General features: G+C 37.2%; 1 protein-coding gene across 1 annotated transcript in view; it reads right to left on the bottom strand.

Moving 5' to 3' along the window:
• Window positions 1-24,963, bottom strand: part of LINGO2 (leucine rich repeat and Ig domain containing 2) — a 458,258-nt gene extending 433,295 nt beyond the window's left edge. Inside the window, exon 1 of the mRNA XM_010384447.2 lies at window positions 24,898-24,963. The gene's annotated coding sequence lies outside the window, so the exon portion shown is untranslated. The remainder of the gene's footprint in view (window positions 1-24,897) is intronic.
• Between the last annotated feature and the right edge of the window lie 203 nt (window positions 24,964-25,166).

Below are 25,166 nucleotides of genomic sequence, written 5' to 3' on the forward strand. Positions count from 1 at the left end.
AGAGATATGAAATGTAGTTACTGCTTACAAATCAAATGGGGATTGTTTCTTCCATCATCCAAACAGAATCAGATGACAGTGAGAAAAGTCTTTTCCTCTTTTTTTTTCCCATTGCCCTCACTACCAATGTTCTCTCTCTCTCTTCCAGCCTCCCTCTTTTCTCTCCTGCCTCCCTCATTTTCTTGCTTCCTTCCTTTCTTCTTTCAGTAAAGATACTCTTTTCTAAATTATAGACTTTTTGAAAGAAGACATTTCTTTAGTTGAAAAGGTAGGCAGATACCAGATATGTGATTAACCTTTCCTCCCTTCATGCCTTTTGTTTTCTAAATCCATCCGAAGATGTATGGGGGTAGGCAGTGATAACAGGTAAGAAATAAATTACTTGTACTGAGCTAGCTGTACTTAGAACTCCTTGTTATTACACAGTACTATACACATAGATTCTTATTAATAAATAAAATCCTTTGTGAAGGAAATAAGCCATTTCATTTTCCAATTAAGCACAGTGTAGCTAACAGAAATGAATTAACTATAGAATTCCCAGCCCCAAACCGTTGTCATTTCCTTCTTTAGTAAAATGAACACATGTGGAGAATGTATTAATTTCACTACAAGGTAGAAAAGCTAAACTCGCCCCATCTTTTTGCATTTAACTCCCATTTGGCATGAGGCCATTGCTCTCACATTCATTATATTATCAGAGCTCAAACAATCACCTATCTTGGCACTTGAGGAAAAAAACTTAAGACATTCTTGTTTTATTAAAACATGGAATCACTGGCATAGAAAACAAAATTAACATGTACTTGATAAGGGTCCCAGCCCACCATCAAAATGGTAACTGTACTTATTTGAAATAAACAAAAGAAAGACCTTTCATACTAGTCCTTGAAGTAAGCTCTATCATCATAAAATAAAATAAAATAATAAAATAAAATAAAATAGGTAAACTATGTAGTTATAAAAAACGAACGAGATAACTCAAGTAAAAAAAATAATGTATGGGGGGGCGGAGCAAGATGGCCGAATAGGAACAACTCCAGTCTCCAACTCCCAGCGCGAGCGACACAGAAGACCGGTGATTTCTGCATTTTCAACTGAGGTACTGGGGTCATCTCACTAGGGAGTGCCGGACAATCGGTGCTGGTCAGCTGCTGCAGCCTGACCAGCGAGAGCTGAAGCAGGGCGAGGCATCGCCTCACCTGGAAGCGCAAGGGGGAAGGGGATCCGTTTTCCTAGCCAGGGGAACTGAGACACACAACACCTGGAAAATCGGGTAACTCCCACCCCAATACTGCGCTGTAAGCATACAGGCATTCCAGGAGAATATATCCCACACCTGGCCGGGAGGGTCCCACGCCCACGAAGCCTCCCTCACTGCTAACACAGCAGTCTGCCGCGATCTATCCGCAAGGCAGCAGCGAGGCTGGGGGAGGGGCGCCCGCCATTGCTGAGGCTTAAGTAGGTAAACAAAGCCGCTGGGAAGCTCGAACTGGGTGGAGCTCACAGCAGCTCAAGGAAGCCTGCCTGTCTCTGTAGTCTCCACCTCTGGGGACAGCGCACAGCTGAAGACCAACAGGGGAAGTAGCGGGAGCCGGTGCAGACGCGAACGACTCTGTCTGACAGCTTTGGGGAGAGCCGCGGATCTCCCAACGCGGAGGTTGAGATCTGAGAACGGACAGACTGCCTGCTCAGGTGTGTCCCTGACCCCTGAGTAGCCTAGCTGGGAGAAATCCCCCACTAGGGGCAGTCTGACACCCCACACCTCACAGGGTGGAGTACACCCCTGAGAGGACACTTCCAAAGGAAGAATCAGACAGGTACACTCGCTGTTCAGCAATATTCTATCTTCGGCAACCTCTGCTGCTGATACCCAGGCAAACAGGGTCTGGAGTGGACCTCAAGCAATCTCCAACAGACCAACAGAGAGTCCTTCTGACTGTCAGAAGGAAAACTATCAAACAGGAAGGACACCTATACCAAAACCCCATCAGTTCGTCACCACCATCAAAGACCAGAGACAGATAAAACCACAAAGATGGGGAAGAAGCAGGGCAGAAAAGCTGGAAATTCAAAAAATAAGAGCGCATCTCCCCCTGCAAAGGAGCGCAGCCCATCACCAGCAACGGATCAAAGCTGGTCAGAGAATGACTTGGACGAGAGGAGAGAAGAAGGCTTCAGTCCATCAAACTTATCAGAGCTAAAGGAGGAATTACGTACCCAGCGCAAAGAAACTAAAAATCTTGAAAAAAGAGTGGAAGAATTGACAGCTAGACTCATTAATGCAGAGAAGATCATAAACGAAATGACAGAGATGAAAACCATGACACGAGAAATACGTGACAAATGCACAAGCTTCAGTAACCGACTCGATCAACTGGAAGAAAGAGTATCAGCGATTGAAGATCAAATGAATGAAATGAAGCGAGAAGAGAAACCAAAAGAAAAAAGAAGAAAAAGAAATGAGCAAAGCCTGCAAGAAGTATGGGATTACGTAAAAAGACCAAATCTACGTCTGATTGGGGTGCCTGAAAGTGAGGGGGAAAATGGAACCAAGTTGGAAAACACTCTTCAGGATATCATCCAGGAGAACTTCCCCAACCTAGTAGGGCAGGCCAACATTCAAATTCAGGAAATACAGAGAACGCCACAAAGATACTCCTCCAGAAGAGCAACTCCAAGACACATAATTGCCAGATTCACCAAAGTTGAAATGAAGGAAAAAATCTTAAGGGCAGCCAGAGAGAAAGGTCGGGTCACCCACAAAGGGAAGCCCATCAGACTAACAGCAGATCTCTCGGCAGAAACTCTACAAGCCAGAAGAGAGTGGGGGCCAATATTCAACGTTCTTAAAGAAAAGAATTTTAAACCCAGAATTTCATATCCAGCCAAACTAAGTTTCATAAGTGAAGGAGAAATAAAATCCTTTACAGATAAGCAAATGCTTAGAGATTTTGTCACCACCAGGCCTGCCTTACAAGAGACCCTGAAGGAAGCCCTAAACATGGAAAGGAACAACCGGTACCAGCCATCGCAAAAACTTGGCAAAATGTAAAGACCATCGAGGCTAGGAAGAAACTGCATCAACTAACGAGCAAAATAACCAGTTAATATCATAATGGCAGGATCAAGTTCACACATAACAATATTAACCTTAAATGTTAATGGACTAAATGCTCCAATTAAAAGACACAGACTGGCAAACTGGATAAAGAGTCAAGACCCATCAGTCTGCTGTATTCAGGAGACCCATCTCACATGCAGAGACATACATAGGCTCAAAATAAAGGGATGGAGGAAGATCTACCAAGCAAATGGAGAACAAAAAAAAGCAGGGGTTGCAATCCTAGTCTCTGATAAAACAGACTTTAAACCATCAAAGATCAAAAGAGACAAAGAAGGCCATTACATAATGGTAAAGGGATCAATTCAACAGGAAGAGCTAACTCTCCTAAATATATATGCACCCAATACAGGAGCACCCAGATTCATAAAGCAAGTCCTTAGAGACTTACAAAGAGACTTAGACTCCCATACAATAATAATGGGAGACTTCAACACTCCGCTGTCAACATTAGACAGATCAACGAGACAGAAAGTTAACAAGGATATCCAGGAATTGAACTCATCTCTGCACCAAGCGGACCTAATAGACATCTATAGAACTCTCCACCCCAAATCAACAGAATATACATTCTTCTCAGCACCACATCGCACTTATTCCAAAATTGACCACATAATTGGAAGTAAAGTACTCCTCAGCAAATGTAAAAGAACAGAAATTATAACAAACTGTCTCTCAGACCACAGTGCAATCAAACTAGAACTCAGGACTAAGAAACTCAATCAAAACCGCTCAACTACATGGAAACTGAACAACCTGCTCCTGAATGACTACTGGGTACATAACGAAATGAAAGCGGAAATAAAGATGTTCTTTGAAACCAATGAGAACAAAGATACAACATACCAGAATCTCTGGGACACATTTAAAGCAGTGTGTAGAGGGAAATTTATAGCACTAAATGCCCACAAGAGAAAGCAGGAAAGATCTAAAATTGACACTCTAACATCACAATTAAAAGAACTAGAGAGGCAAGAGCAATCACATTCAAAAGCTAGCAGAAGGCAAGAAATAACTAAGATCAGAGCAGAACTGAAGGAGATAGAGACACAAAAAACCCTCCAAAAAATCAATGAATCCAGGAGTTGGTTTTTTGAAAAGATCAACAAAATTGACAGACCGCTAGCAAGGCTAATAAAGAAAAAAAGAGAGAGGAATCAAATAGATGCAATAAAAAATGATAAAGGGGATATCACACTGACCCCACAGAAATACAAACTACCATCAGAGAATACTATAAACGCCTCTACGCAAATCAACTAGAAAAGCTAGAAGAAATGGATAATTTCCTGGACACTTACACTCTCCCAAGGCTAAACCAGGAAGAAGTTGAATCCCTGAATAGACCAATAGCAGGCTCTGAAATTGAGGCAACAATTAATAGCCTACCCACCAAAAAAAGTCCAGGACCAGATGGATTCACAGCTGAATTCTACCAGAGGTACAAGGAGGAGCTGGTACCATTCCTTCTGAAACTATTCCAATCAATAGAAAAAGAGGGAATCCTCCCTAACTCATTTTATGAGGCCAACATCATCCTGATACCAAAGCCTGGCAGAGACACAACAAAAAAAGAGAATTGTAGACCAATATCCCTGATGAACATTGATGCAAAAATCCTCAATAAAATACTGGCAAACCGGATTCAGCAGCACATCAAAAAGCTTATCCACCATGATCAAGTGGGCTTCATCCCTGGGATGCAAGGCTGGTTCAACATTCGCAAATCAATAAACGTAATCCAGCATATAAACAGAACCAAAGACAAGAACCACATGATTGTCTCAATAGATGCAGAAAAGGCTTTTGACAAAATTCAACAGCCCTTCATGCTAAAAACGCTCAATAAATTCGGTATTGATGGAACGTACCTCAAAATAATAAGAGCTATTTATGACAAACCCACAGCTAATATCATACTGAATGGGCAAAAACTGGAAAAATTCCCTTTGAAAACTGGCACAAGACAGGGATGCCCTCTCTCACCACTCCTATTCAACATAGTGTTGGAAGTTCTGGCTAGGGCAATCAGGCAAGAGAAAGAAATCAAGGGTATCCAGTTAGGAAAAGAAGAAGTCAAATTGTCCCTGTTTGCAGATGACATGATTGTATATTTAGAAAACCCCATCGTCTCAGCCCAAAATCTCCTTAAGCTGATAAGCAACTTCAGCAAAGTCTCAGGATACAAAATTAATGTGCAAAAATCACAAGCATTCTTATACACCAGCAACAGACAAGCAGAGAGCCAAATCAGGAATGAACTTCCATTCACAATTGCTTCAAAGAGAATAAAATACCTAGGAATCCAGCTTACAAGGGATGTAAAGGACCTCTTCAAGGAGAACTACAAACCACTGCTCAGTGAAATCAAAGAGGACACAAACAAATGGAAGAACATACCATGCTCATGGATAGGAAGAATCAATATCGTGAAAATGGCCATACTCCCCAAGGTTATTTATAGATTCAATGCCATCCCCATCAAGCTACCAATGACTTTCTTCACAGAATTGGAAAAAACTGCTTTAAAGTTCATATGGAACCAAAAAAGAGCCCGCATTGCCAAGACAATCCTAAGTCAAAAGGACAAAGCTGGAGGCGTCACGCTACCTGACTTCAAACTATACTACAAGGCTACAGTAACCAAAACAGCATGGTACTGGTACCAAAACAGAGATATAGACCAATGGAACAGAACAGAGTCCTCAGAAATAATACCGCACATCTACAGCCATCTGATCTTTGACAAACCTGAGAGAAACAAGAAATGGGGAAAGGATTCCCTATTTAATAAATGGTGCTGGGAAAATTGGCTAGCCATAAGTAGAAAGCTGAAACTGGATCCTTTCCTTACCCCTTATACGAAGATTAATTCAAGATGGATTAGAGACTTAAATGTTAGACCTAATACCATAAAAACCCTAGAAGAAAATCTAGGTAGTACCATTCAGGACATAGGCATGGGCAAGGACTTCATGTCTAAAACACCAAAAGCAACGGCAGCAAAAGCCAAAATTGACAAATGGGATCTAATTAAACTAAAGAGCTTTTGCACAGCAAAAGAAACTACCATCAGAGTGAACAGGCAACCTACAGAATGGGAGAAAATTTTTGCAACCTACTCATCTGACAAAGGGCTAATATCCAGAATCTACAAAGAACTCAAACAAATATACAAGAAAAAAACAAACAACCCCATCAAAAAGTGGGGAAAGGATATGAACAGACATTTCTCAAAAGAAGATATTCATACAGCCAACAGACACATGAAAAAATGCTCATCATCACTGGCCATCAGAGAAATGCAAATCAAAACCACAATGAGATACCATCTCACACCAGTTAGAATGGCAATCATTAAGAAGTCAGGAAACAACAGGTGTTGGAGAGGATGTGGAGAAATAGGAACACTTTTACACTGTTGGTGGGATTGTAAACTAGTTCAACCATTATGGAAAACAGTATGGCAATTCCTCAAGGATCTAGAACTAGATGTACCATATGACCCAGCCATCCCACTACTGGGTATATACCCAAAGGATTATAAATTAGTCTACTACAAAGACACATGTACACGTATGTTTATTGCGGCACTATTCACAATAGCAAAGACTTGGAATCAACCCAAATGTCCATCTGTGACAGACTGGATTAAGAAAATGTGGCACATATACACCATGGAATACTATGCAGCCATAAAAAAGGATGAGTTTGCGTCCTTTGTAGGGACATGGATGCAGCTGGAAACCATCATTCTTAGCAAACTATCACAAGAAGAGAAAACCAAACACCGCATGTTCTCACTCATAGGTGGGAACTGAACAATGAGATCACTTGGACTCGGGAAGGGGAACATCACACACTGGGGTCTATCATGGGGAGGGGGGAGGGGGGAGGAGGGAGGGATTGCATTGGGGAGTTATACATGATATAAATGATGAATTGATGGGTGCTGACGAGTTGATGGGTGCAGCACACCAACATGGCATAAGTTTACATATGTAACAAACCTGCACGTTATGCACATGTACCCTAGAACTTAAAGTATAATAATTAAAAAAAAAAAAAAAAAAAAAAAAAAAAAAAAAAAAAAAATAATGTATTAGTGAAAACCTACATCAATTAAATTCAATGCAAGGTGTGCTGGAAAATGTCACTTTATTGTGATTTTACCCAAACACTGGCATGCTCTCTTTCAATGCCCACATATTAGAAGTTTAGAAGAAAGAGTATGTATTCGTTGCCAAGAATATGGATACTATTGCATAAAGTATATTTCAAAACCATTTCAACTATGATATCGAAGCAAATATATGACAGTAAATCCTGAAATAACAGAAGTGAAAAAAAGTTCACGTCCTTGCTGCTTAAAGTGGAAAGCCTGGTCTCCTGGGCATATACCCATATGGCAAGTTAACCAACAAAGCCCGCACAAGTCCTTTAATGTCAATTTCACTTGGTGGTAAATAATTTAAAATATCATTTATACATTTAAACAGACATAGATATAGTATAAAGTTGAATGCAATGTTTTCATCACTTCTTGAAATAAAACCATAGCTTTCTGATAAGTTTTATACTTGTAGTTGGTCCTTTCTAGCCCTAGCTCAGACCTCAGCGGGCAAATTCATACTCCTCTGTCATTATGGATACTTTTTTGGAACAGTACTTATTAAGCTTGGTTATTATTGGTGTAAACATTTCAGCAACCCTTTTATCTTTCTGTGTTATAAATTAATATTAGATCTGAAATTTGGCCCTTTGGTCTTCAATATGGATTCCTATCCATTTGTCTTGGTTAAAAAAATGTTAAAAATAGGAGGGCAGGAGGAAACTAGGGAGACTGCCATAATTCCCAGTGCGCTCTGGGTAACAGAAAACTCAGGATTCCATACAACTGGTTATGGGACACTTCGTTTCTGAGACTCCATTTCCTCCCACAAAATGTAGAAGATTGATGATTTATTTCACAGACACTTATATAGAAATGACCAGGTGCCAAGTGCTGTTAAAAGCACTGTTCATGTCTTGACTCATTTATTCTTCATGACAAAGCTGTGAGTTACAAGTGCCAAGAATCATATGCAAAGTAAATCCAAGTAAGGAAATAGAGATATATGGGGCAATTTTAGAGACTCTAGTCAGATATTTTATTATTTTATTTACTATTTTACGTGTCATAATTGGAGTTGACAATTTTGAATAGGAAGTAACATTCAATCCTGACTAGGCCAGGCATAGTGGCTCATGACTGCAATCCCATCACTTTGGGAGACCGAGGTGGGCGGATAACGAGGTCGGGAGATTGAGACCATCCTGGCTAACATGGTGAAACCACGTCTCTACTAAAAATACAAAAAATTAGCCGGGCGAGGTGGCAGGCGCCTGCAGTCCCAGCTACTCGGGAGGCTGAGGCAGGAGAATGGCATGAACCCGGGAGGCGGAGCTTGCAGTGAGCCGAGGTCGCGCCACTGCGCTCCAGCCGGGCGGCAGAGCAAGACTCTGTCTCAAACAAAAAAAAAAAAAAAAAAAAAAGTCCTGACTAAATCAAATTATCTGGGAGAACAATATTTCAGGCAGACAGATCAACAAGTGCTCTGAGTGAGAAACTTCCTTGCGGTTTTGAGAACTAGCAAGTTGGCCAGCTTCCTAGAGAGAACCTAGTAAAAAGTCGAGGAGTGGGAGGTAAAATCAGAGAGGTTAAGAGTTCAGATTTACTCTATGTCTGATAGAAAGCCACAATGATTCACTATCTTTCAAGATGATTTTGCAAGTATTTTCCTAATCTAGCCTACCCTTTACTAACCATAAGAGTTTATATGCAAAAAGATGATGCCCTGGGCTCATTATCTTTGCCTATCCATTCTCTGGAATATATGTCCAGTAACTCATCAGTATTTCCTTCCTAATAATCCTAGACTTAATTTTCTAAGAAGAGTTCTATCACTTGGCATGTAGTGAGTCTTGATAATATGTATAACTCCTACTAACTCCTATGGAAGAGGCAGTAAAAGTAGAATAGGATCCATATCCTTCAGTATCTTCTTGGGAGTATAAGATATATAAAAATAAAAACTGTATTTTTCACATTTATTTATTTTTAAATTGACATAAAATTGTTTGTATTGTGTATGACATGATGTTTTGAAGTATATATACATTATGCTATGGATAAATCTAACTAATTAACACATGTATTACCTCACATTGTTATTCTGTGGTGAGAATATTTAACAGCCACACTTGGGATTTTACAAGAAGACATTTTATTGTTGTTAACTATCAATACCATGATGTACAATAGATCTCTTATAGTCATTCCTCCCATCTAAGAGAAAATATGTATTCTTTGGACAGCATCTCCCCAAATTCTGTGAACTTTGTACCTCTGTATAGAGTATAGTGCTATTACACATTTACTTCAATAGGCTTTAATAAATGTCATTTAAATTCAGTAGCAAAAGTCATACATTGAGAATAAAAAAGAATTATTGCTGGAGTTAAATTTGCATGTTAAAGGAATGCCATTATAAGCGCCAGGTTGGGAACTGAGACCGAAAAGATCAGTCAGTGTTATGATTACCCTGGCTGATCAGGAACTGGGCAGAGATTATTTGCATAACCCATGTTATGTGAGGTCAGACTATTTAATCTAAGGTGGATTACAGCATCAAAGATATATACGGGGACTCTATTACCTAACACTGTACTAGAGTCATTGAATTTAGAAGGTGTTGAATGAAAAGTTTGGTTTTATCCAATGCCAAGAGTTAGTGGTAATTTAATATACAAATATATTCATTTTACTTTCTAGCGCAAGTTTAGCAGAAACCCTTCTAATAGTCTGGTTAAAAATAAACATTTCTATAGTGATTTCCTGTCTGGTTCTCATTTCATAAATATTACTTACTTTACTTGATTTGATGTAAAAACTGGCTTAGATACAGTTTGGCAAAAATGTAAAATAAGATAATTTGTTAACAGGGATTAAAATCCATTCAGAAAGGAGTTAAGCAACATAGGTAAAGAGAAAAGAGAGGTTTTTGAATATGCAGTTGGGGCCAACAGTCTATTATAAAATCTCACAACATGCTGAGAAGTAGAAATCTATCCAAATGACTAGAAACTCTATGTTGGAGCCGGTGAGAAGGTGAGTAAAAACCAGATTGAGAGATAGAAGGCCAAAGAAGAGGCTCTATACCTTGCACAATTTTTTGCTTTAACAGCCTGCATATTTCTTTATATTTTTATTGATTTAGGAAATTTAATTTTTGAAGGATGGCATGCAAATGGTGTCTAGGATATTGGCTAAGTATCTCAAGGACTTTCAGTTAACCCTTTTCCCTCTTACATTCAAATTCCCTGAGTGACAAAATTCAAGGAGATTCTCATTCCACCTCAGTTCAATCACAGTCAAAAACTCAATGTAGCAAACAGATATATTTCTGTCTTTGTAGGACAAAGGGGATAATATTATTTTTATCATAACATTCATTATGAAAGTGAAACTGAAAGGTATGTAAATATTGGAAGTGGTAGACTAATTACATAAATTATGATGTTTGTCATAATTTGTAGATTAACATGTAAATATTGTGCAGTTAATAAAATAAAAAGTTATATAACTTTAAAAAATGATGAGAAATAGAAACATAGAGAAAACATCGTTAGAAAAATTCATTAAAGAAGAAATACAAATAAACAGAAAACATAAATGAAATGTTCATCCTCAGAGTAATCTAAGAAATGCAAATTTAAACAATGAAATGACCATTTTCCACCTACTATGAAATACTATGTGGTTAATACTTCCTGTGATGATCAGGGAAGCATTCTGGTTGGAACTGGCATAGAGTATTAGAAAGAATTCCCAAGAAGGCAGAGTTCTGAATTACATTAGGTATTATGTTAAATTATGGGATTTGACTTATGGATGTTTAATGTTCATTCTATTTTCAGTTCTAAGATTCTATATCTGATATATTTTCAGTGGGCAAATTTTTAAAAGTAATACCTATTTTGAACATATTGAAGGCATCTGTTGAAGAATCAGTATAAATAATTACTTAACTAATAGCATACTTGAATTAGAGCTTAGTTTATAAAATTAAAACGAATGGTCTATGGCCCCCAAAAAGCAGTCAGTTTAATTTTGCAGCATTATTTTGTTGGAAGCAAAAAATAGTGGCAGGCCCATCTATGTGGACACAATGGAGCTGACCACAGAACACAATGGGGGTGTCTAAAGCAGGCAGAGTGACTCCATTGTGACCCTTTGGCACCAGAAAGACTAGCCCAAGATACAATTATATCTTTGAACTATAGCCTATTTTTTGAAGAAAATTAATTTATGGGGATTCAGAAGACCTTGGATCCAAGTGCTAGCTCTGTCTCTTATGATCTTTGGGAGTTTACAGAACATACGAATTTTCCTAAGTTCCAGTACCCATCATGTGCAGGAATTGGCTCATACTGGTATGTGAGAGTCACTTGTGAACACCTCTTTCCATCTCCATGTTCAGTGATGTTGTATAAGTAGCTTAAAATTAGGCATGGTAGGTGAATTTACATCATGGAAACCAGCAAACACTACAAACCAGGGCTCCTTCTCCCCAAAAGACCTAGTTGTAAAACATTTACCAATATATCACTGGTTTAAATAATTGGTTTGTTGGAGAGTTAAGAATAACATGACTAAGGGATGTAAAAGTGCCTTGTAAAACAACATGCATTGTAAGGTATCATTAATAATATTCTATGCATAGTGTTTCGATAGCTCAAACCTTGAACTATTAAATAATTATCAAAGGTACTCATGAACGAAGAAGAGTTGATTAAAAAAAGGGTAACTAATGATGGTTCAGAGGCTTTCTCAAACTTAATGCAGGTGCAGGAAAACACTAATAAAGGATGAAGTTTAAGAGAACAACACAAGTAAGGTAAAGGGAGCATGTAAGAAGTTCTGAAAAATAAATTAGTTCAACACATGAGGGAGTTTGAATGTTACGCCGAACTGCAAATAATTGGAAAGACATTTTTTATGTTCTGCAAAAGTCTGAAGATATATTTTGAAATCATCTTTCCTGTTTTTTATTTCTTTCATGGACATTGAATCAAGGTGACTGCTCCTAAACACCAACAAAATTAACATATATGAACATGTGTTTGCATTATTAATAATCATATGTACAATGTTTATATATGAAAAACAAAATATAATGCTATATTTTATAAATAAGTGAAAGTCATGTAGTGATGAAACAAGGGTGCAAATAAGATTTTAAATGCTTTTTTCTTTATTTCTTCTGAAAAAAACGATATAAATGTACAGAATGTGCAGATTTGTTTCATAGGTATATTAGTACCATGGTGGTTTGCTGCACCTATTGACCCATCCTCTAAGCTCCCTCCCCTTACCCCCAACCCCCAACTGGCCCTGGTGTGTGTTGTTCCCCTCCCTGTGTCCATGTGTTCTCATTGTTCAACTCCCACTTATGAATGAGAACATGTGGTGTTTGGTTTTCTGTTTCTGTGTTAGTTTGCTGAGGATGATGGTTTCCAGCTTCATCCATGTCCCTGCAAAGCACATCATCTCATTCCTTTTTATGGCTGTATTTATGGGTGTATTAATTTATAGTATTCCATGGTGTATATGTACCAATTTTTTTTATCCAGTCTGTTACTGATGGGCATTTGGGTTGGTTCCATGTCCTTGCTATTGTAAATAGTGCTGCAGTAAACATATGTGTGCATGTGTCTTTACAGTTGAATAATTTATAATACTTTGGGTATCTACCCAGTAATGGGATTGCTGGGTCAAATAGTATTTCTGGTTCTAGATCCTTGAGGAATTGCCATACTGTCTTCCACAATGGTTGAACTAATTTACACTCCCACCAACAGTGTAAAAGCATCCCTATTTCTCCACAGCCTCATCAGCATCTATTATTTCCTGACTTTTTAATAACTGCCATTCTGACTGGTGTGAGATGGTATATCACTGTGGTTTTGATTTGCATTTCTTTGATGATCAGTGATGTTGAGCTTTTTAAAATATATTTGTTGGCCTCATATATATCTTCTTTTGAGAAGTGTCTGTTCATATCCTTTGCCTACCTTTTGATGGGGTTGTGGTTTTTTTTCTTGTAAACATGTTTAAATGTTCTCTAGATTGAAAAAAAGTACAAGATTTATAAGGAAAGACTAGCTTTTTGGCATTATGTGACCAAGGTCTCACTAGGGCAACATAAGCAAGTCTAAAACACCACCCAGGTGGATACAGTTAATGTAATGCAGCCTGGGATCTCCTACCTTATCTATTTTGTCATTTTATGAGTACTCATAGCCACATAACTAAAGAAAAAAACAGTAACTTAGGATAGGCATTATGAAACAAAGAACAAATTCTATTTTCTTTTAATTATAATTCCTTTCTCTTTTCTTTTCTGCCCAATTTGTTGAAAAAAGAGTTAGTATGTAAAAAGAGGAGTAGTTGTAGTTAAAATGTCATATTATATATAAATCTAATGCAGAGTAGAAGATAAAACATCGAAAAAATGAGATTAGAAAATAAGAAATCATCATCAAGGTGTCAAAAAAAAAAAAAAAAAACAGTGAATGACAAGTATAACAAAAATCATCAATGATTTTACAACTTTTTTGGCATAAAGAATCTTTCCAGCAGATCCGTACACTGCCTCCTAACTTCTCTGCCCCACTTTCCCTCCCTCCCATCTTCCCTCTCTTCCTTCCTCTCTTCTTTTCCCCTTAGGTATCTGCTCTCCTCCACTCTCTCCTCCAACACATCATCTCTGTTTAGATCAGAGTTATCTCTATAAAGGTCGTTTTCTAAGGCACACGTCTGACATGACATGAACACAGTGAGAACCAACACTTTCCCCACTATATCCCAGGCTATCTTTCCCATCACGTTTTTTCTGTTTTCTTTCTCAGTGGACCCCCTGTTTCAACAACATTGCAATAGGATAGTTCCCAAACGCCTTACACTTTTAACTTTTTCATTGAAAAGAAGGTAGAATGTGTAGTAGAAAAAGCAGGGTTTTGGCAAAATCACATCGGTTCTCTACCACTTAAAAGTTGTGGTATGAAGAGCAAGTTACTAGGCTTTTCGGTGCCTCAGATTCTTAATGCATAAAATAATGATACCCTATCTAGGATTTTTGTGAAAAATAAATGAGATGACACATGTGAATTGTCATTAAGAAACTTTGATATTTAGTCAACTTTAGTGATGATAAAGATGATAATGACTGTGCTGGCCAGATATTTCTCTTCTGCTGCTCCAGATCTGCCTTGTACTTTTCCCACTGGCTCTGTATTCCAAAATGCTGAACTTCATGGACTTAATTAATGGGCTCCTTTCTCTTTGGTGTCTGGTTGGAGTAGTGCAAAGGGAGGTTCCTGTAGGAGATGAATGGAGAGGAAACTTTGGGGTATTTATTCCCAAGGCTCCCTCCTGGCTCCTCTACAGGACGGCAGGGGTTGCATTACTCTGTCAAAGGCTGCAGCTTCTATAAGGTGGCTGTTTCTCATGGCGACAGCTTCTCTTCAGGTCTGACAGCTAGCTCTTCTGGCTCTTTCTGTTCTAGAAATGGTAATGTATATCACTGGAGTGCCACCTGTCCTGCCAGGATTCTGACAAATGCAGTAATTATGATTGTTGTCTTTGCCTGCAATATCTTTATTTAACCTCTTCGAAACTTATCGAGGCCCTACCCTGTTCTCAAAGAATAACTAAAATGCCATTGTTTTAAATAATGATTACAATGCCATCCTTCTCCTTTTTTTTTTTTTTAAAAAAAAAGGATGACCTCAACTTTTCATGGACTCCCAGAATAATCTGCATGAAATTTTAATCTAGTTTGGCAAGAAGCACAGTATACATAATAGTAATCTGGTTCCTGCCTATAAAATTGTGAGCCTTTTGGAGATCAGGGACTGGGTCTTACTCAATTTCATACCCTAGAAGCACTTGGTACAGTTATTTGCACATGGAATATGAATATAAGATTTTTTAAATGGAATTAAATCCTTTTCTTGGCATCATCTCTATTCTTCTCCCAATTCCTTAAGATGAAGATTAATTTAGTCTCTCTGCTTTCTTTACTTATCTCTCTAATTCTGTCTTTACCTATTTTTTATAACAAAGGAAGCCCAGAAGCTGACCCAATAAGCCAAAGTCTTTTCCCCTTAAAGACCAAGTGGAAGTTGGGAACACTCATGTATGAATAACTTTTCTTTGCCAATACACATTCATAATTTTGCCCCAAATATCTCTAAAAATATACCCCTATATCTCAACTTACTTTCTTCAAGGGCGTCTTTTTTGTTTCTTTCTTTCAGCACATACTAATAACTAAGCTTTCTTTCATTGCTTATTTCTGTACTTTTTTTTATTATTAAAACAATGTGTTGCTCTTTTCTATAATAGATGAATAAATATATTCTCCAAATGATTTGTGGTAGAGGTTTAAAGAAAAAAATCAGCTTACTTTAAGTTTATTAACTTTTCTTTTTTAAAAATTATTAAACCTAACAGGTACTCTATTTCAAGTATTTGACAACTGAAAGTCTCATAGATATTATTTGCTCTAAATTGTATTATTAAAAAGAATATTCTGTCAGAAATGAATTTCAACAATGTGCCATAAAATGTATGTAATTATATTCAAAAGAAAAAATACATATGAAGTATGAGAACCTATAGCACTACTGTGCTGAGCTAAAGCTTGGCTAGTGAGAGGCTAAATGTTGCCTCTCCCTGGAATATCCCTGGAATATTTCTTTTGACATAAATTTCTTTTGAAATATTCCAGGCATACTTGCATCACTTGGGCACCTGCATTCAGGCTTGACAATCAGTTCTTTATTGTAATCTCACTTTGCATAATCATTTTTTTGCCACTGTAGGTATGGCAAAGCTGAATAATTTCATCCATAAGTGAGCTGCAGTGACTTTTAGATCAGAAAATAGTAACTACTGAAATGTATGGAAAAATGTGACTGTGAAAACTAGAGGTTCAGCTGCTGTGTGTGTGTGTGTGTGTGTGTGTGTGTGTGTGTGTGTGTAAAATTCCAGAAGGACTACACCTTTGAGCTTGCCATATAAACCTTTGACTGAGGAATTTCATTTGGAGGAAGCCAGCGGAAATTTAATTTTCAATGAAATTTAAAAAGATCAAACCAGGCTGGGCGCGGTGGCTCACGCTTGTAATCCCAGCACTTTGGGAGGCCGAGGCGGGTGGATCACAAGGTCAGGAGATCGAGACCATCCTGGCTAACATGGTTGAAACCCTGTCTCTACTTAAACATATAAAAAAAATTAGCCGGGCGTGGTGGCGGGCGCCTGTAGTCCCAGCTACTCGGGAGGCTGAGGCAGGAGAATGACGTGAACCCGGGAGGCGGAGGTTGCAGTGAGCCGAGATCGCACCACTGCACTCCAGCCTGGGCGACAGAGCGAGACTCCGTCTCAAACAAACAAACAAAAAATCGAACTCAATAAGGAGGAATGTGCCTTTCTCTTTAGGAGGTATAGAAAGACAACACTGAAAACCAAATCCCTGCCGAGGGATCTTATTGTAGAAGCTTTTGATTAGGTTCATTGACATTTTAATATTCTGCAAGTTTAAAACTTTCAAAGAACACTAATATATATTACGTAACTTGTATATTTAATTTAAGGCATTTTATTTTTTATTCTCTCTTGAGCTTTATCAACACTGTATTATTATTCAACATTGTTATATTAATATGTGTCCTCTCAATTGAAATAGAATTGGGTCCTTCAAAGAGAGTACTCATTCTGAAACCTCCTCATAGTTAACTCGAAAACTGTGGCTTCATTCCTGTTTTCTCAGGGGAGTCTGGGCCCATCGCCTCTATTTAGAGGTCTTACTGTCACATCAAATTCAATTTAACTTGTTATTTCTAGTTCCAGCCTCACCAATTTCTTCATGTAGCTAGCTTTTCCTCCGTTAAAAAAAAGTATTAAATTTACCTCTATCACTATTAGATTTGTAATATTTACCACATAATAGAAACACACACACACATACATATACACATTCTGGAAGTAAAAGGACAAGAGTAAAATAGAATTACTTTATTGCTGTGCTTGTTTCAGTTATCCTTTGAAAATGGTTTTAGAAGTGGTTGTTTTTAAAATATGACACACTTCTCTTTCTATCAAGTTTCCAGACATTGTTGTCAGTGCATTTTTAAATCTTCTTTCTCTTCATTTCCCACCTCCCATCAATACTTAAGCCTTCTCCATGGTTTTTACATGACTCCGTTTTTCTTCCTTCCTTTTTATTTTTTATTTCACCAACCATGTGTAGACTAAAGGTTACTTCATTCCTTTATTCATTCAACCAAAGAGCATTTATTAAATGGCTGGCTATTAGCAAGGTATTAAGGTACTTTAATTCCTAATTATGCCAATAGCTTTCTAATTTTTCTCCAGGACTCTAGTTCCTTCCTGCACTAACAATGCATTCATATTCTTCTTATCTTTTTCTAATTCCTTGTTTTCAAAATTCCCTTGACATATAATTGTTAATTGGATAGAATGTAAAGTTTTGACTCACATTCGAAATTTCTGGAATGTGCGGCTGGATGCAGTGGCTCACACCTGTAATCCCAGCATTTTGGGAGGAGGTGGGTGGATCAGTTGAAGTCAGGAGTTCAAGACCAGTCTGGCCAACACGGTGAAATCCCATATCTACTAAAAATACAAAAATTAGCTGTGCATGGTGGCACATGCCTGTAATTTCAGCTACTCAGGAGGCTGAGGCAGGAGAATCACTTGAATCCAGGGGGCAGAAGTTGCAGTGAGCAGAGATTTCGCCACTGTATTCCAGCCCGGGTTACAGAGCAAGGCTCCATCTCAAAAAAAAAAAAAAAAAAAAAAAGATTTCTGGAATGTGTGTGGCTACCTGGCAAAAAATGAAATATTTGCCTTTCATTATGGCTAAGTGTATTTAATTGATGGCCATTTCCAGCCAGACATTAGCTTGCTATTCTCTTTATGCATCCTCTATTTTTTTCATTTCTGCATAATAAAACCATATATTCAGATTAATTAACAGAGCAGGTGAAGACAACTCTCCCTACTCTATCTTCACCAGATTCTGAATATGTATACTTTAGAAAATTTGCTTTGGCATTTCTAGACAAACGTGAATCCATCTGCAGCATTCTCCAACCAAATTGTTCTTCTTCTTATTTCTTATTTGTTCTTTAAGGACCAAGTTAAATATACAACTAGGGTAAACATGTTTCTAGATTTTAAAAAGGTACTGTGAAAAAGCTATTTTAATTCATTCTTCCCACCAACATTGGTCCAGGTAAAAGAAATTTCCAACTGCATTGCTCTAATGATACTTTGCTTTTAGAGTTCATGATGACCCTATAGTCCAGACACTCAAGATAACGACAAAAATCCCAATTAATCTCTTCATTCCTGTGTTGGGTGCAGTTTACTAAAGAAATCTTCAACTGCAGGGGCTAAGTTTCGTAAGAAAGAATATATGATATTACTACATTTTTGTTTCTAGGGCTATATGTATATCACTATATGTAGAGATACATATATAAATATGTATGCACTTATGATAGTTTAGAGTGCTGCATAAACTATCTACCAAGATAAGGAAAGAAGGAAGGACATAAGAAAGGGAAGAAAAAAATAATTTAAAAACAAGAAAAAAAAAAAGCAGGGAGGGGCAGGTTAAGGAATAATTGAGGTAAACAGAAAAAAAAGTGATAGAAAAATATAATGAGTCAGAGTAAGGTATAGAAAAAAATCACTTATGATATGGAAAATTAACTTAGCTGAAAGGGTAGCCACAAATGTGTAAAGCACTATTCAAAGGTTATTATCGCTCCTTAATGAATGGCTCTATTTGGAGGCAAATGATTACACAGAATTAAAAGCACAGATGCAGATTTCTCAGCTCACCTAATTCGCTGTGCCAAGATTCTGCTTATCACAGAGGAGAGGTTTCTAAGGCCACAGCACAGCACACAACTTAAGAAAGGAAACTTGGATTTGTTGCCAACACTTGCAAATTTTCCTAAGGGTTTCTGGTAATTTGCAGCAGATAGCAAAACAAGTGTGAAAGTGTGAAATGACACATGCTAAAGGGAAGGTTGAAAGAGGGGGAGAAGGAGAAAATGGTTCTATTTCAGGAGGATGCCTGATTTCATTAAAATCAACGGTTAGCCTTTTCCTTACATTGTATTTACTGCATCACTATAATTTTACAAATAAGTTTGTTCTCAGTCTTAGCCATAAACCTTCCTATGAAGCAAGCAGACCATAAGAGTCACCCCAGTGAAGTCTTCTTTGTGGGCCAAGGCATTCTCACAGAATAAAAACTTGTAAAACAATGTGCATTTGAAATAGTGTACAGAAAGTCCAGTCCTTGACTGGGCAAAGTAACTAAAGGAGTAGTAAGAGTACAGATAGAGGGAGGCAGGGAGAGAAAGACAGAAAAGAGAAGCCATCTGATTATTTCACTACTTTGCTTAAAATTTTCTCAACAACCCTGTGATCTATAAAGGGAGGCAGTGCTGAGGGACCGTTGGGTAAAACCAACACTGGTCTTTGTCAGTAGACAGCCTAGGTTCAGATACGGTCAGCTACTTACAAGGTACCCTTGGGTACATCATTTATCTCCTTTAAATTTCAGCTTTTTCATGTGTAAAGCAAGACGATGTTTATGAATATTGTAAATATTTTCCTCTATATGTTTGCTTCACTGAGATCACTTTACAGAGCATTTAATACAATACATGACAAATAAGAAACACCAGAAATATCTTGAGTATTATCACTATTATTAGTTTCAATGTGAACTGGTAGATTTGGAAAAGCCTCCACAGGATTATGCTTTTATTTATACATCGGGGAACTCAGGACCAGGGATGCTTCTTAACTTTCTCAAAGTCATTCAAATAGAAAGATGGCCTTCTGGTCCATAGTCTATAGTCCTCCTAGATGACAAAGAGAACTACTTTCTTTGAAGTTCACAAAAAGGGAAGAATTTAGAAAATAGGCCCCACAGTGGTTTCTGAACTTCTAGCATTTCCTTTAAGAGCTTCTACAAACATTATTAGAAATAAATTTCTCCTGCTTTAATGCCACATTCACCATATTACCATATGAAACTAAGAACACAGGACAGGTTGTCAATAATCACTCCCACCCTTCTATCATCTTAACTCCCACTGGGCACCTGTCTAAAGCATCATTTTCATGTAGGCATTATGTGAAAAATAAATTTTGGAAACATGGTTCATGTGTTTAAAATGAAAACTTCCTGAGAACAAGTGAATAAAATGCATGTTGTATACCCCATTGTGGATGGTAATTATTTTCTGTGATACTGCTACAGGATCATTTGCTTGTCCAATATACCTTTACATAGAGTTTAGCCATCTCATCTTTCATAAACACAAGCCAACATAATTTTAATACCCACTTCATATTTCCTTTATGAAAGAATAAATCAGATCCATCCTATCCATTTCTTGTGATAGCATGCACAAGTGTACAATTTTACAATGTTTCATCTCGAACTTTGCTGTGGATAGTTATGTACATGAGTCACTTTCATTGAATCTGATGTGGATTTTTGAATAGTGTTAAATGACTTAATATATTTTCCTGTGGAGACTCTGATGAATAATACTCATATTGTAGGAAGACTTAAAATTTATATTTCATATAAAATCTGGATTCTTATTACAAAGCTGGTTTAACAGATGTGCAAGGGTGTGTGTGTGTGTGTGTGTGTGTGTGTATGTGATGTTTTGAAGTCATTGTAAAAGGAAAAGAGAGCATCAGGATCACACAGTAATAATGTCCAGGTTATTACATGATGCAGTTTCTCTTCTCCTGAGTCAACCACTAGAATCATAGTCATTGCATATTAGAGGAGAAGGGACCTGAGATACTATCTAGCCCAACAACCTCTTTAAACTAATGAAGCTGGGGCTAAAGGCGATGAAAATCATACATTTCACGATAGAGAGGGAGAAAGGGAGGGAGAGTGTGAGCGAGGGAGAGAGAAATAAAGGGAGAAGGAAAGGAAGACAGCTGAGGGGAGGGAGGGAGAGAGAGAGAAGAAGGGAGGGAGGGATGGAGAGAGGGAAGAACAAAGAACAAAAAAAGAAAGAAAAAAGTTAGGAAGAAAGGAAGGAAGGAGGAAGGGAAAGAGAAAGGAAGAAAGTAAGAGAAAGAGAGAAAAAGAGAAAGAAACAGAGAGAGAGACAGAGATAGAGAGAAAGAGAGAGAGAGAAATAGAGATAAAGAGAAAGAGAAGGGAAAAGAAAGGAATAAATAGAGGTTATGATTTGATTCAGCCTTCTTAAAAATTTATTCTCCATCTTATTTTATAATTTGTATATGAATAAATTACTAACCAGGCAAGTTAGGATTTACATGTACTACTCAGAGTTGAACAGTTGTTTACTTTATGGGGGTTTTCTGCTAAAGAATAACAAGCCACTTGCATATTAAAATAAAAAACTCTGAGAGTCATTAACAGAACTGCACAGGCATAAAAATAAAAATGTTCCCCTGCTCCCTTAAAACAGTCGAAAGGCTGTTTAGATTTTTGCTCACTAATAAAACAAACATACAATAAAACAACACAAAAATGAGTGCCAGAGCCCTGAGTCCCATGAGATTTCCTGTGACTTAAGTCCTGACATTAATGAGAGCATGAGACTGCTGCTTCGTGACTGCCAGTGGCTCGTTATCGCTAAGATAAAGACCAACAAAGTATAGTAAGAGAAAGTTTGTTCTCTATTACAATCTGTATTTGAAAGATTCAGAACAACAAACGCAACAAGGGGGAAGTTCACTGTGTATGTTTTACTTGCTTTCTATTGCATCATTAATTTTGACAATGTACTCTGACATCTTGTAATTCTGATAATTTTTATTCTGATAAAATATGAAAACTCAATCGTCAGGCAACAATTTCAACATGTTTCATAGAATACTTTTGCAAATAAGGTAAAAGTGCAAAACTTCACAGTAGTTAGTTGATGAAAAAAGGGTCTGGTTCCTTACAAATTGCTTTCCCCTCAGTGTCAACATGCACAACGACCAGAACTGGTTGAGATTAGAGAAGCTGCTAAGAATTCACAGGTGTCTACCTCTGAAGGCAGCTAGCTGCAAAAACAAATTCTCAAGACAAGCTGGAACTTATCCTTTTTCCTTTAAATGCGATAGCATATCATTATAAATCAGGTATCAGGAGAGCATTCTAAACAAATAAATGTATGGAATTTTTTTAACAGGCATATGAAAACATGCTAAGATTAGTTATTTAAAAACCAGGCAACTCCAGAGCAAAGTGATATATAATAAACCACATGCTCCCTTTTTTAGCATCTGTTTCAAAATCTATCAAGTTTTCTGAGTGGCAAAATGATTTTATCCTTAGTTTTTCTCTTCAATTCTTACAATTGTAATAAAATACACATAACTTAAAATATACTATCTTAACCATTTTTAGGTATACAGTTCAGTGGTATCATGTACATTCATATAGTTGTACAATCATCACCACTATCCATCTCCAGAACTCTGCATCTTGCAAAACTGAAACATTTTATGGATTAAACAATAAATCACCATTGCCCCTTCCTGCCAACCACCATTCTGCTCTCTGTCTCTGATTTCAACAACTCTAGGTACCTTATCTAAGTTGTTGCATAAACCATAATTACCTTCCTTTTTATAGCCAAATAATATTCCATCATATGTAGGTGCCACATTTTGCTTATCCATTCATCTGTTGGTGGACACGTGGGTTGTTCAAACATTTTATCTATTGTAAATGATGCTGCTATGAATATGGGTATACAAATATTCTTCAAGATGTTGCTTCTAATTTTTTTTTTTTTTTTTGTGGTATGTACCCAGAAGTGATATTGCTGGATAACTGGTAAATCTATCTTTAAGTCTTTGAAGAATCACTGCACTATTTTCCACAGTGGCTGTACCATTTTAAATCTGATTAACAGTGTACAAAGTTTCAAATTTCTTCAAGTTCTTGCCAAAACTTGTTATTTTTTATTAAAAATATTTATTTCAATAGCTTTAGGGGTACAAATGGATTTGGGTTACACGGATGAATTGTGTAATTGTGAAGTCTGGGATTTTAGTGCACCCATTACCTGAATAGTGTTATTTGTACCGAACAAGTAGTTTTTCATTCCTCAGCCCACTTCTCCCTCCCCTCTTCTGATTCTCCAGTGTTCACTACATTATACTACTTTGTCTGCCTGTGCATACTCATAGCTTAGCTCCCACTTGTAAGTGAAAAAAAAAAAAACTGTTATTTTGTTTCGTTGATAGCAGTTTAATGGTGGGGTGGTATCTCACTGTGGTTTGAATTTGCATTTCTCTAATGATTTATGATTCTGAGCATCTTTTCATGCTTATTGATTAATTGGCCATCTGTATATGTTCTTTTAAAATACCTATTCAAATCCTTTGCCCATTTGTGAATAGAGTTGTTTGTCTGAAAGCCCAAGCCAGGGCAATTAGGCAAAAACATAACATAAAAATTAAAAAACATGCAAATTGAAAAGGGAAAAGTAAAATTATTCCTGTTTGCAGATGATATGATCTTACATGCAGAAAACTCTAAAATTTCCTCCCAAATCTGATAGAACTAGATACGAATTCAGCAGAATAGCAAGACACAAGATCAGAACACAAAAATACACTGCATTTCTATAGTACTAATTATAAATCTGAAAATAAAATTAAGAAAATAGCTCCTTTGATTTTTAAGGGGTTTTATTATATTTGGTAGCGAAAAAGAGGAAATAGCAATGACATAAAATATGCATTTAAAATTTAGTTTTTCATTAACAAATCTAAATTTCATAATAAAATTTTAACTCACCTTAAATGATAAGTACAGTTTACATTTCAGCAATATAGGTTTAAATTGCCTGGGTCTACCTTTATTCAGATTTTCTTCCACCTCATCTGCCTCTGTCATCCCTGAGATAGCAAGACTAACTCCTCCTCATCCTCCTCTTTCTGAGCCTACTCAGTGTGAAGATGATAAGGATAAAGATCTTCATGATGACGCAATTCTACTTAAAGAATAGTAAATACATTTTCTCTTCCTTATGATTTTCTTAATAATATTTCTTTTTTTATTGCTTACTTTATTGTAAGAATAAAGTATACAATACACATAGCATACAGTATATGTGTTAATCTACTGTTTATGTTATTAATAAGCCTTCCAGATAACAGTAGGCTATTAGTAGTTAAGTTCTGGAGGAGTCAAAATTAAACGCAGATTTTCGACTGCAAAGAAGATTTGCAACCCTACCCCCCACCCCATGTTGTTTAAAGGTCATCTGAAAACAGAATAATTTAATTTCGGATATGCTAGGGTTTATCTATCATTTCAGCTTTCATTTTATGGTTGGGAAAGTGACTTGCCTAAGTTTTCACATGTAGGTCTTTATTCATATTGTATGCTACCTGTTCCTCCTTTCCCTATAAAATACACACACACACACACACACACACACACACACAACCACATGTAAATGTAATTAAAGAAAAGTGGTATGAGAACTCTATAGGCATAAAACGCTTTCCCTCCAACTTCTCCCTCTCAGTAGCTCTGTGGTAATGAACAAATCATTGAGCTCTCTGGGCTTAATTTTCTTCATCTGAAGAAAAAAGAAATGGAAGAGATTCTTACTGTCATCTTCTTGGCACAGGGTACCACAATGGCTTTCCAGCTGTGCTCCATTATGCTGAAGGGTTCAACAAACGACTTCTGGGACTAAGCTGAGGGCTGAGATGTGGGAGTGGTAGGGGTGGCACCTGCTGTGCAGGTGGAGCTTAGACTGATCCTTTCTGCTTCACATATACTTCAAACAGAGGCTATGCTACGTCTGTGTTATAAATTAATACTTGATTACAAGATATATTTGAAGCCAGGATTCTGTTACTAATGTTAATTATTAT

This window comes from Rhinopithecus roxellana, chromosome 16 (genome assembly GCF_007565055.1).
Source record: "Rhinopithecus roxellana isolate Shanxi Qingling chromosome 16, ASM756505v1, whole genome shotgun sequence".
Classification (NCBI taxonomy): domain Eukaryota; kingdom Metazoa; phylum Chordata; class Mammalia; order Primates; family Cercopithecidae; genus Rhinopithecus; species Rhinopithecus roxellana.